Raw genomic sequence first — 14,090 nt, forward strand, 5'->3', positions numbered from 1 at the left:
GACCCCCCTTGCAAGTCCCCCATTTCTAAGGATCACCAACTAAATTTCTCCTGGGCCCTCTGCATGGTTCAGTTACCCCTGCCAGTGACATGCTTCTCGGGGACCCAGACAAGGCCACGTTGGTGACCCACCTCTGCAACTTCTCCCTCTGCTCAGCCGCCAGTGATTTTCCCTCCAGGAGCACAAACTCCGAGCTGTCACCTGTCAACTACATGGGAGAACAGCCGCAAAGTGGCTAATGCCTCTTGCAAGGACAGGGCCTTTGTCACAGCAGAATTCTGAGCGCTTCCGTGCAGGGGTGGGTGGGGCAGCCCTGTCACTGTGGTCGCAGTAGGAAAGGGGGCCTTTCTGTCGCCAGGTTCTCATCGGTCACCCCTCCTCCCACACCTCCCGTCCCGTCCCTTCTGCTCTGACAGCTGAGCTGCAGCCGGCGGGCAGCAGGGTGGTGATAGTGGCGTGGCTCCAGCGAGCTGCCATTCCAGATGTCGGGAGCTGGCATGCAGGTAGGGGCCCTGTTGGATATTTATGGCTTTAATTCCTCAGTAGAAGCTTCTGTTCTGTCATGCAGAGACATAAGAATTGCTACTCATTTGCTCCTGTGTTTCCATGTCAGTGGCAATTACAGAAAGGCTGCTGGCATCTTGTACGACCCCACGAGTTATGATCCCCACACATTCCAGATTGAGAGAAGCCAGGAAGGATGGCAAAACACCAGTGAGAGAGGGCTGGAGATGGTGGAACTTCGGGGAGAGGAGCAATCTTCCAGGCCTTAAGGTGGCTGAAACTGGAGAGAGCTCTGAGGACAAGCCAGATGTTTCTGGAGCATCAGTCAACCTAGGCTTCCTGCTCAGGTCCAGTGGGGGGTCTGGGTGGTAGGGGAGGGGGTTTGGGGCCAGCTGTAGGAATCACGTCTGCTCTGCCCAGCGGCTTCAACGCCCTGTGTCCACCTGTGACCTTCAGAAAGTCACTTCCCTGATCCTCTGCTTTCCCCAATCTTGAAATGAAGACAAGCTGCTTCCAGCCTCCAGAAAGGAGGGCAGAACTCAGTGATGCGTGCACCAGGGAAGACTCCATCCGAGACCCGAGTGGTGTGCTCCCCATGGAGTGGTTTGCATCCTGATGTCCGTGAGCATTTTTGCTCTTAGGAAAGGCCTGTCAAAACCCAGCCTGCCACCCACTGGAAACTTTAAATGCCCCCTAGCTCCCCCCACTTTTTTTTGTAATCTACAACAAATTCATAAAACAAAGAGGCCTTTTTATTTCATTTTGTCAATAAACCTGGCAATGGAAATACCAATTTGAACAGCAATTTTCCCCCTAGTCTGAGCTGAAATTGGCTCTGGATGAATTGGTTTTCTGTCTTTACATGTTAATTCTCTCCACACCCCTGGCTCCTAGGAAGAGTCCTGGGAGATCCCCGGCTTTAAGGTGACTTCTCAGCCCAAACATTTGGTTCCTGGAAACAGCAGCCACTTATACTGCCGTGTCTCCAGCATCTTCTGCCCCAAAGTCCAGTATGAAAGGAATGCTGCTGCCAGGAACTGTGGAAAGATGTGCAGGGACTGCAGAGCCCGCGGGCGAGGGAGCAGCCTGTCTAGGTAGGGCATCCTGGGGCTGGAAGCAGGTGTCCTGAAGTTCAGTCTAGCCCTTCCCACTGCAGTGACCTGACCTTCATCTTTCCCTCTTCCAGAAACACTCCTCAGATTCCAGCCAAGCCCTACAACTAAATTATAGTTTAGGTTCTGGTAGATGCTGAACAGTTTGGAGACTGATGCCTTTCTATGACAGGCTGCCAGATTTAGCAAATTAAAAAAATATTAGAAATAACGTTTATATAAGTATATTGCAGATTTTGTATATATTCTAGATCATTTATCTGAAATCTAAATTTCACTGCCCCCCTATCCAAAGGGCCATTGCCTCCAAAGATGCTGGTCTGTGACTTGATGGACTCATCCAACATCTCTGCTTCTCCCTCATGTTATTGCAGGTCAAATCCCTGGGGCCACTGGCCAGCTTCCCTCAGGATGTTGAAACTGAAAGGCCAAGGTGGCCCAGGCTGTAGTTAGAGAGATGGATGGAACTCCCAATCTTGGCTCTGTCATCCAGCAACTCAACCACTTTGGGTTAGTTAATTCATCTTCAGTTCAGTTCAGTCGCTCAGTCGTGTCCAATTCTTTGCGACCCCCTGAATCGCAGCACGCCAGGCCTCCCTGTCCATCACCAACTCCTGGAGTTCACCCAGACTGACACTGAGTCAGTGATGCCATCCAGCCGTCTCATCCTCTACCTTGTTAAGCCTTAATTTACTCATCTGTAATATGTACAATCATAGTATCTACTTTTAAAAAAAATCACAAGGATTAGACAGTATATATGCCTGCTTGCTCAGTAGTGTCTGACTCTCTGCAACCCTATGGACTCTAGCCCACCAAGCTCCCCTGTCCATGGGATTCTCCAGGCAAGAATACTAGAGTGGGTTGCCATACCCTTCTCCAAGGAATCTCCCCAACCCAGGGATCGAAACTGGGTCTCCCATATTACAGAAACAATGCCAGCTCCCTCTAGTTTCTAGACGTTACCAAGGTCTTATTTTGACCACTGGATTATTCTTCTCATTTTAAACTCTCACAGCAACATCGATGGGTGAATAACACACTGATACACAAAAAGGACAATAGCATGGCATGAGAAAACCCAACTTCGCAGAAAAGTACCACACTCTGCTTACAGAAATCCATGTCTAAACCCAATGACAAGCTCCTTTCAAGCTTTTGCCACCAAGAACATTCTCAAGAATCCTAACTTCCTCTTTTTTTTGTTTTGTTTTGTTTTTTTAATTTTATTTTATTTTTAAACTTTACATAATTGTATTAGTTTTGCCAAATATCAAAATGAATCCACCACAGGTATACATGTGTTCCCCATCCTGAACCCTCCTCCCTCCTCCCTCCCCATACCATCCCTCTGGGTCGTCCCAGTGCACTAGCCCCAAGCATCCAGTATCGTGCATCAAACCTGGACTGGCATCTCATTTCATACATGATATTTTACATGTTTCAATGCCATTCTCCCAAATCTTCCCACCCTCTCCCTCTCCCACAGAGTCCATAAGACTGTTCTATACTTTCTCTTTGAATAGTCCCAAACACTCCAGATTTATCTCTTTCACTTCCCTAGCCCTACTTCTAAACAATTTTCTTTCGCACTTTCCCATCCCCCTGATAAATCAAATGCCAATTTATCCTCTTCTTCCCTATTTTCTGCCTACTTTCATTTCCTCTCTTGCTCTTCACTCATCAGCCTATGCAAGCATCCACATGTACATTCAAGGTGTATTTGATATTTCTTGTTTGCAGAAAGAAGCGATACCTCAAATTCATCAAATGCCCAGGCAATAAGGAAGAACACTATTAACTGCAAGGAAACAAAGTAAAGTATTTAAGGCAATTGCAGAACAATTCGAGCTAATAATACAACTAATGACTAATGATGTCTGTATGTGGCTTTGCCGGGCACAAAGCACATAACAACCTGAGTCCTATTCAACCTTCACAATAATATGTAATCTCACCTAACAATGCAGAGAACAGGATGGCGGAGTGGAGTGAAGATGACATTTACCACCACGTAGTAGGTTTGAATTGCGACTCTGCCAACTAATGCGTGATGTTACTTGGCCAGTGCCAAGCCACCTCAGTTTTCTCAGCTCTAAAATGGGGTAAAAATATTCAAGATGCAAGTGTTTGTGATAGTTAGTGATAATGCATACAGAATACCTCTCTCCTGGTTGGTGAGTTACTACAACCTCAATCAATATATATAAGAAAACAGAGGCTCAAAGACTTTTACAAGTTTGCTCGAGGCCACACAGCTGGTAAGTGGTGGAGTTGGAATTCAAACCAGGCTTTTTTGAATGAGGACTAGAACTTTTGGTTCTAGTCATATCAGGACTAGAACCTTTGGTTCAGTGTGTCTCAGGACCTAATGTGACAGCCAGTCTCCTAGGACCACATTAAAATGTAGACCTTGATTAAGGATGAGGCTCCCTGAGATTCTGTGTTTCTTACACGCTTCAAGGCGATCTTTATCCTGTTGGTTCAGACTTCAAATAGCAAAGATATAAACTACAAATATTGCCCAGAATTTAGGATTATCCCAGTGTGATGCAGTTGGGTCCTTAGGAATTGAGGCTTTTCATGATAAGAACAGAATGCAAATGGTCATGCTCTTGTGTTCATGAAGCTAAGAGCTTACCATGTGCCTGGCATAGTGACAGGTGCTAGGGATGCAAAGATGAACCAGTGCTTATGCCAGGAAGCACTTATGTAAATAACTCACACAGCAAATGGCCTGATGTAAGGAGGGTGATGGGAAGACCCATGTGATAAGACAGGAAGGTGGGACATGTACCTGCGAAGGTGCAAAGGTAGAGGAAGCACAGGTTATGGGAACCTTGAGAGTCTGGGGGAGAGTAACTTAGACCCAAGTAACAGGAAGCCTAAAGGAAATCAACCTTGAATATTCACTCTTCACATCAGGTGGCCAATATTCACTTTGGCCACCTGATGTGAAGAGCCGACTCATTGGAAAAGACCCTGATGCAGGGAAAGACTGAGGGCAGGAGGAGAAGGGGGCAACAGAGGATGAGATGGTTGGATGGCATCATTGACTCAATGGACATGAGTTTGAGCAAGCTCCGGGAGATGGTGAAGGACAGGGAAGCCTGGCATGCTGCAGTCCATGGGGTTGCAAAGAGTCAGACAGGACTGAGGGACTAAATAACATCAGGAAGCCCCTGGAGGTTTAAAACCATGAACTAGGATTTACATCTAGATTGAAGTCAACCGACAGAAGTCAAGGATATCGACCTTAAGGCTTTTACAGAAAGCAGAGCTGAGCTGATGTGGACTTAGACTTGGGTAGAAAGTGTGGAAACAAAAAGCAGAAGACAAATATAGGAGACAGTGTGGAGAACCATGGAGCCTGGGATCATCACAACTCTTCCTCGTGTTGGCTGTCTGATGTCGGGTCCTCTCTGAGTTTCCATCTCTTCATCAGTAACATTCAAATCATTTCTTTCAGGGGAACTTGTGAGGATTAAATAAGATAAAGCATGTGGATGCCCTTTGAAAATGCTATCAGTTCAGTTCAGTTCAGTCGCTAAGTCGTGTCCGACTCTTTGCAACCCCATGAATCGCAGCACGCCAGGCCTCCCTGTCCATTACCAACTCCCGGAGTTTACTCAAACTCATGTCCATTGAGTCAGTGATGCCATCCAGCCATCTCATCCTCTGTCGTCCCCTTTTCCTCCTGCCCCCAATCCCTCCCAGCATCAAAGTCTTTTCCAGTGAGTCAACTCTTCACATGAGGTGGCCAAAGTACTGGAACTTCAGCTTTAGCATCATTCCCTCCAAAGAACACCCAGGACTGATCTCCTTCAGAATGGACTGGTTGGATCTCCTTTCAGTCCAAGGGACTCTCAGGAGTCTTCACTATAGCACTTATATAAATTAAAAGAGCTCTTATTATTAAGTTTCTCATGCAGCCTCTGACACACTATCACTGAATGAAGTTATGAAAGAACAGAACTTGATGAATGCCTGGATATGAAGAATGAAGAAGGAGAAATCACCAAAGGTGATCTTGAAATGCCCAGAGTACTATTAATAGAATAAGAAAATAACTGCACTTACTTTGATGGAAATGGAAGTAGCAGGGAATCTAAAGGGGCCTGTAATGCGTTAGGCGTTCATGGATGTTGTGAGAGTCTTGGCCCTGCTAAGCCTGAGTCCCAGAAACAGGATGTTTCTCCAACTCTCAAAGCACTTGGACTCCACACAGTTGCAGGGAAAAACCTTCACTTCGTGTCTATCACCCCGTGACCACCTATGGCCACTTGGTGTGCAGCTGGAAGGCCTCAGGCAAGGCTCGGCTAAGCATCTTTCCCCTCATCTGTAAAATGGACATACACATAACCACATACACATAGCTACCACATACACATACACATAGCTACCACAAAGGATACCAGGAAACCACCGTTAATAAGGCTTTCAGAGCTCCTCACTCTGTGCCTGGCACAGCCTGGTTCTCAATAAACCCCTGTCCCGGTGACCATCTGCATAATGGCCATTATCACCGCAATGTTTAGAACTGAGAGACCCAGAAGTATCACATGTCCCGATCAAAACACAGAGCACATTCAAGTTAAAAGGGACCCAAGAGGTGATGAGTCAAGTCTTCCCCATCCTTCCCCAATGCTTCCACCATTTCACAAGGGAGGCTCACAGGGGAGGGTGTTGATTGACGTTATTTCTTTGGAATGAGCTCTCGGTGACACTGGGGGTGCAAAATTTCTCCAGGAAACTCAGAGAGGGAAAAAAAAAATCTGTAGAAAGCGCTGATTTGGGTGAGCTCACTCCATAGCTAAGGGCATTCTTTTCATCTAAGGAGAAGTATATTCCTTCCAAGCTGGACTATTAATTAAAATTCAGTGATGCTAATTTTACTGCCAACTAAGGAGATCCTTATTACATTTATTTTCCAGGTAATTGCTGCTTGTACATGAGTTCAAATAGATGTCTTTTTGAGATGGTGCAATAGATCAGAATTATAATAAATTCCTCACCCTTCACTCTGCTCCCCTCCAATTCTGACGCCTGCTTACTTAAATTACACTGAGAAATCTTTCTCCACCTCTCTCTCTCAACGATAGCACCCACAGAGGCATAGAATATCAAAATAGAGTTTATCTTCGGTCGTTCACAATTTTATCATACCATTTCCCCTCAGAGGAAGAACCCAAAATAATTCCTGACATATGTATGGAAATATATACAAAGCACTTTTCCTTACACCACCCATTTTTGTTCTGATTTGTATCCCCAGTTTACAGATTAATAAATTGATACTTAGATGAATAATTTCCCCAATGGGACACAACTAATAAGTGGCAAATTCTGATTCCACCTCTTCGTTTTTCATCTTGGCCAGGGAAAATTTTCAGGAAAAAATGTAGTGTGTGATGCTCCAGAAAAGAATGAAAAAGATAATGAAAAGAGGTAACTTCACTCTCTATGAAGAAAGGCCTCTGAGTGGGAGCCACGGGGGCAGCACAGAGTTTCTCGAGTCAGCTCCAAAATCAAGGAGCTCTCCCCTCCTCTGTGTCACCAGGCCCATCTGCTGCACAGGAAGAGTTTCTGCTCTCTTTCCACAACGCTGAATTTCAGTGAATTTCATGGTGATGCCATGGGCAGGAAGAAGCCACACTTGAAGATGCTTTCATGGGAACTTTCCTAGAGGCCCTTTTCAGGGAGCTTCAGGGCTTTTGAACTGTGGTGCTGGAGAAGACTCGAGAGTCCTTTGGACTGCAAGGAGATCGAACCAGTCAATGCTGAAGGAAATCAGTCCCAAATATTCATTGAAAGGACTGATGCTAAAGCTGAAACTCCAATACTTCAGCCACTTGATGAGAAGAGCTGACTCATTGGAAAAGACCCTGATGCTGGGAAAGATTGAAGGCGGGAGGAGAAGGGGACATCAGAGGATGAGATGGTAGGATGGCATCACCGACTCTATGCACATGAGTTTGAGTAAACTCTGGGAGTTGGTGATGGTCAGGGAAGCCTGGCGTGCTGCAGTCGATGGGGTCGCAGAGTCGGACATGACTGAGAAACTGAACTGACCTGAGGGCTTCAGGATGGAACAGCAGGTGCACAAGACCAGGGACCACCAGCTTCACAGTGGTGAGCTTCCATGCACACTCAGATGCTTGAGTCTTTCTAAGAACAATGACTCACGACCTGTGCTGGAGAAGGTGATGGTGGACAGGGGAAGCAAAGACTAATTTTAAAATCTCATTTTAAAGCTGTAGTTGTCATTTCTTGTATCTTTCTTTTTTAAAAAAACTGTTTTTTGGCTGGGCTGCATGATTGGTGGGATCTCAGTTCCCCAACCAGGGATTGAATCCCAGCCATGGCGGTGAAAGCGTAGAGTCCTAACCACTGAACCTCCAGGGAACTCCCACTTGTACTGTGATTCTGTGTCAGGCATAATACTAAGTATTTTCCAGGCTTTATCTCCATTCATCTTAATAATCTTGTAAGTTGGTATGATTATCATAATCAGGTCTATTTTACAAGTGAAAAAGTTGAGGTTCGCTATGGTAAGTAACCAGCGTGAGGTCTGCTGCTGCTGCTGCTGCTAAGTCATTTCAGTCTTGTCCGACTCTGTGCGACCCCATAGATGGCAGCCCACCAGGCTCCCCCGTCCCTGGGATTCTCCAGGCAAGAACACTGAAGTGGGTTGCCATTTCCTTCTCCAATGCATGAAAGTGAAAAGTGAAAGTGAAGTCGCTCAGTCGTGTCCAACCCTTAGCGACCCCATGGACTGCAGCCCACCAGGCTCCTTCATCCATGGGATTTTCCAGGCAAGAGTACTGGAGTGGGGTGCCATTGCCTTCTCCGAGTGTGAGGTCACATGGCAAATATTAGTGCAGCCAGGATTTAAACTTGGGTGTCTCTCACTCCAGAGCACCTGGCTCTAAATGGCTCAGCATACAGCCCACTTGGAAGCTTTGTTTTGTCTAAATCCTTTTGGGCCTACTAAATGCTATTAGGTAAAATAGCAAAAGGAAGTATTGTATCGATAGCAGAAGTACCCAAACAGGAAGGCTTACAACTCTAGAGAAGTGTTAGGTATATCCAACAGGGACCAAGAAGAAGATACCAGCTTGTCTACTTATGTTTTAATGTCTATTTGTTTTTATGTTGATTTATGTTTTAATGTCATCCTTTGAAAATACATGCACCCATGAGTTTTATAATGTAAACCACACATCAGTACAATAATACATACACAATTTAAAGATAAATATGTAGAAGGCATTTCTCAAATTTATTTTACCGATAGAGATTTTTAAAATCCTCTCTTTGATATAGAATTATAGGACCGTAGATTTGAGAAGTAAATTTAGTGATCATCTAATCCAACTTAGATTAGATTAGATGGCATCACTGACTCAATGGACACGAGTCTGAGCAAACTCCAGGAGATAGTGAAGGACAGGGAAGCCTGGTGTGCTGCAGTCCATGTGGTCACAAAGAGTCAGACGCAACTGAGAGACTGAACAACAATCCAACTTCCCGTTTCTGTCTGCCCTGCTAGGATTTCTAGGATTAACCTCCAGCCTTCTCTGAAGCACTCAGTCTGCAGCTGTTCCATCTTGGCCCCTATTTTATTGCAGTGGAGCCATTAACCACTTCTATTCTAGGACTCAGATCACATACCCCAGCTGCAGGCCCACTGAAGCACTGAACACCCAGTTGCCTCAGCAAACAGGTTATAGGGTCAAGGTGAAGGTGATACACACTCCTGCCCCAGGTGCCCCAGGACTGGTCAATGTGGTGGCCAGGCACTGAGCCCTGGAGAAACCCACAAAATGTCATCAGGACACATCAGAACTCGTGCATACTCTGAACACAGAAACCCCAGGCACGGGGAAAGTGTGTTCATCCTGAGCCTGCCAGCCTCATGAGTCAGCTTGGAGCTGTGCTCTGCTCTTCCAGCCTCAGTCCCTCCCCAGGAGTCCATTTCCTTGTGCTATGGATTTCAGAGTCTTCAATCACCACAGCTGAGCTGACGCCTCTGGAAGAGAACAATTGGGTGCTGACAGAGCTGGTAGATATGCAGAAGAACATGAAGGGCTGACTCTGGACTCACATGAAGGTGGGCAGCAGCCCTTGAAACCCTGAGCAGGCTAGAGTTGTCACTGAAGGAGAAATCACACATGGCCCAAGAGCCTTAGGAGGTTCCAGAAAAATTACTCAGAGCCACCGGCTGTTGGGTGAGTGGTTCTCCAGACAGGCTGACCTTTGCTACTGAGTAGGGTGTGTGCTGCCTCTAAACTCCTTTTAAATAACTGACACTCAGTGGATTTTTATTCTCCATTGAGTTATGACCTCAAGAGAGCTGCCAAGGGTCCTAGACCATCCATCCATCCATTCTGCAGCAGTAATCTTCGAGAACACCATCAACAAACTCACTAGTGGCAGCTACGTTGCTGCTGTGTGTCAAGAGGTCATCTCAGTTAGAAGTAAGAGCACAGACTGCTAGGACAGGGATCAGGGCTCAGATTCTGCCTTGCCAACTATGAAATAGGCAAGATCAGGAAGCTGCCACCTTCCTGATCTCCCTTTCCTGGTCTACAAGAGAGGAGAGAATTGCCTCCTATGACAAGATGCTGGGCAAGTAAACCAAGCTGGGCTGGGAGTTGCACATGCGCTCCTTGCCAGTGTTCTGTCTGGGTATCACTTTGCCTCAGGGCTTTCATTCACGGCAGGACACTGCTATGCTCCCACCAAGTGCTGGAGAGAAGGTCCTGAGCATCAAAGCCTCCCAATCCCACAGGAAGAGCCCTTCAGCAACAATGGGCATGATTGGCAGCTAAACATTCTGGCTCCCTAGGCTCTTGGGTGTGAAAACACTGAGGTTCACATTCCATGCTGGGTCCAGCATTTTCTAGGCACCCATGGCGGTAACTTGCCTCCCCTTTCCTGCCTCAGTCCCCACTTTCCTACTAGTGTGTCCTGGAATCACCTCCCAAATAATCTAATTGCCCTTGAATCCATCTCTTGGGATTTGTTTCTGAGGAGACCCCAGCTGAGATAACATGAATTGTTCTGAACAGGGTACTTCGCACAGAGAAACCAAGGAGAAGGAGCTGGCAGCCGTAAATGGGGTTCTCATGCAAGTAGAAAACCATATCTCTTATCTCTCTATGATTCATCTCACAGCCTCCTCCTCACGGGCCACTTACACAGTCCTGTCTCCTAAGGGAACTTCTCTGATGACTTGGAGAAAAGCTGTTAGTGTGTGGAGCTAGGCCAAGTCATTAAGCTAGCATGAAGTTAGAAGTTGTGTATAATGTGCCTGACACCATGCTAACCTCTGTAAAAGTTCATGGCTGAAGGCGTGGTCCCTGCTGTTGGGCTGGGGAGACAGGACATAGCAAACAAGGAGCCATACATTTTGAATCCATGAGGATTTGACCGAAATGATGCTTCTCAACACTCAGGGCCCACCCAGGTGCCCTTCACTGCACCCTGCTGCTGTGTCCCCCAGCCCTCTGTCTCCTACAGAGAGGTACCCAGGGAAGATCTTCATCTGAAAGGCTCCCTCCCACCATTAACCCTGCTTCCAGACCCCCCACAGCAGTGAGAAAGTAACTGGGGATGCAAAAAAACCACACCCTTGCCCCGAAGTGGGACTGAGCTGCAAGGTGATGTGTGCTCCAGAGCTTTCCCATGGGGTCAACCCAAGGTCAGTCTCTTGCCGGATCACATCCTTCTTAGCATTGACCATTACTCTCTCCTGATTTCCTCATACCCCTCCTTCTGACATCCCTTCCGAGGGAAGAGCTGGGCTTACAGCAGAGTTATCGGGAGCCCAGCTAAGACACTGCATGTCAAGATCATCTGTAGAATTTTATAAAAATACCTACACCTGGATCTAAACACCTAGGACTACTAAATCAGAATCTACAAATCTTTGGGGGGTGGAACCCAGACAACTGTGTGTCACAAAGCCTAATAGATATTCCCTATGTATCTTTACCTTTCAACATCCCATACTGAAGTTTCCAAACCTATGGAAATAACGAAAGAATAATACAATAACAAACACTTACATCCTCCTCCTCTTGATGCACCGATATTAACATTTTTCCCCATTTTCTCTCTCTTCATCCCCACTTTTCCTCTCTCCATCATATCAAGAATAATTTGTAAGTAAATTGTAGACATCATGACATCGCCTTCTTAAACACTTCAAGCATGTATCTTCCAAAAATAAAGACATTCCATATAATCCCTAAGAAAATTAATATTAATCCATTAATGTCACCAGATTAAACAGTTTATGTTAAAGATGCACCTCCACAAGGAACTGTATTCAATCAATACCTTGTAATAAATTATAATGGAAAAGAATAGAGAAAATTATATATATATATATATATATAAACGCTGGGCTGGAAGAAGCACAAGCTGGAATCAAGATTGTTGGGAGAAATATCAATAACCTCAGATATGCAGATGACACCACCCTTATGGCAGAAAGTGAAGAGGAACTCAAAAGCCTCTTGATGAAAGTGAAAGAGGAGAGTGAAAAAGTTGCCTTAAAGCTCAACATTCAGAAAACGAAGATCATGCATCTGGTCCCATCACTTCATGGCAAATAGATGGGGAAACAGTGTCAGACTTTATTTTTTTGAGCTCCAAAATCACTGCAGAGGGTGACTGCAGCCATGAAATTAAAAGACACTTACTCCTTGGAAGGAAAGTTATGACCAACCTAGATAGCATATTCAAAAGCAGAGACATTATTTTGCCAACAAAGATCCATCTAGTCAAGGCTATGGTTTTTCCTGTGGTCATGTATGGATGTGAGAGTTGGACTGTGAAGAAAGCTGAGTGCCGAATAATTGATGCTTTTGACCTGTGGTATTGGAGAAGACTCTTAAGAGTCCCTTGCACTGCAAGGAGATCCAAGCAGTCCATTCTGAAGGAGATTGGCCCTGGGATTTCTTTGGAAGGAATGATGCTAAAGCTGAAACTCCAGTACTTTGGCCACCTCATGTGAAGAGTTGACTCATTGGAAAAGATTCTCATGCTAGGAGGGATTGGGAGCAGGAGGAGAAGGGGACAACAGAGGATGAGATGACTGGATGGTATCACTGACTCGATGGATGTGAGTCTGAGTGAACTCCGGGAGTCGGTGATGGACAGGGAGGCCTGGCGGGCTGCGATTCATGGGGTTGCAAAGAGTCGGACACGACTGAGCAACTGAACTGAACTGAACTGATATATATATGCATGAATAACAGAATCAATTTACTGTACATTTGACACTAACACAATACTGTAAGTCAACTATGCTTCAGTAAAACAAAACTAACCAAAAGAAAGGTGCACCCTCTTTTTTAGGTCAAGGGTTGATATTTTGTCTACTGTAGATACAAGTTCAGAGACAGGAATTATCAGCGTGGGTTGAAGTGCAAGGAGAAATCTTCAAGAAGTAAATAGGATTTGAATTGGACTGTGAAAGACTGTAATAGAAAAGGGAAGAGGAGGAAATGTTCAACTAGGAGTAGGAATAGGACTGGGTGAATATTACAACGCAGAGGCACCCAGAACCATAAACATAGCTCTTTATGGGCGGCAGTGCCCAGCAGACCTGGCCCACGGGGTAGTGGCTGCATGTGGAGGGTAGTCCAGAGTGAAACTGGACAGCCACATGGGAGCAGAGTACTGAGGTCCTCCACTGAAGCCATCAAAGAAATGGCCACTTTTCTTTACATCTGTGTGTCGGGTGAGAGGAGGCTCAGGAATCACTCAACAGTCAAATGAGTAAAGAAACAAGAAAAGATGAGATAGACAGTGGTATGATTAAAGTGAAACATAAAAGAAACCCATTTAATGATGATTGGAGCATACTCTATCTAAATTTGGTGCTCTGGAAAAGAAACATGTAAAACCCTGTTATGCTGCAGCTAGCTACCAATTCAGAAGAAGATATTTCCACAGTTGTGTGAGCTGTTTGACATTACATTGGCAGCTTTAAGTAGGCCAAAACAGAATAGCATCGTGTAGTCAATGCCACAAATCTACAAATTCTATGCTTCTAATGCACAAATCATGGCTTCTTTTTTTTCCCCCAGAAAGCTGGATGTTGAACACCAACCATTTAAACTTCAACCTAAGTGGCAGGAAGACAGCAGTGGGAAAATCTAGGAGACAGGATTCTAGGAAACTGGTGTGGAGTCCCTATGATGCCGAATGAATGTGGTGTGTTTGAGGAACACTGAGAAGGCTGGAGTGACCAGGGGTCGGGGGACAGGCTGGGGGTGCAGTTACAGGATGAGGATGGAGATCATCAGAAGCTGAGTCACTTGGGACTAGGTCAGCCTGACGTGAAATCGAGGTTTTCATTTTGGATGTGATGGGAAGTTGCTGGAAGGTCTTTAGCACGAGGATATTATAATTTGAATTATGTTATAAAAACAGCACCTTGGTTGTTAGAGAATGGAT

The sequence above is a fragment of the Bos taurus genome, chromosome 29, assembly GCF_002263795.3.
Source record: "Bos taurus isolate L1 Dominette 01449 registration number 42190680 breed Hereford chromosome 29, ARS-UCD2.0, whole genome shotgun sequence".
NCBI classification, from domain to species: domain Eukaryota; kingdom Metazoa; phylum Chordata; class Mammalia; order Artiodactyla; family Bovidae; genus Bos; species Bos taurus.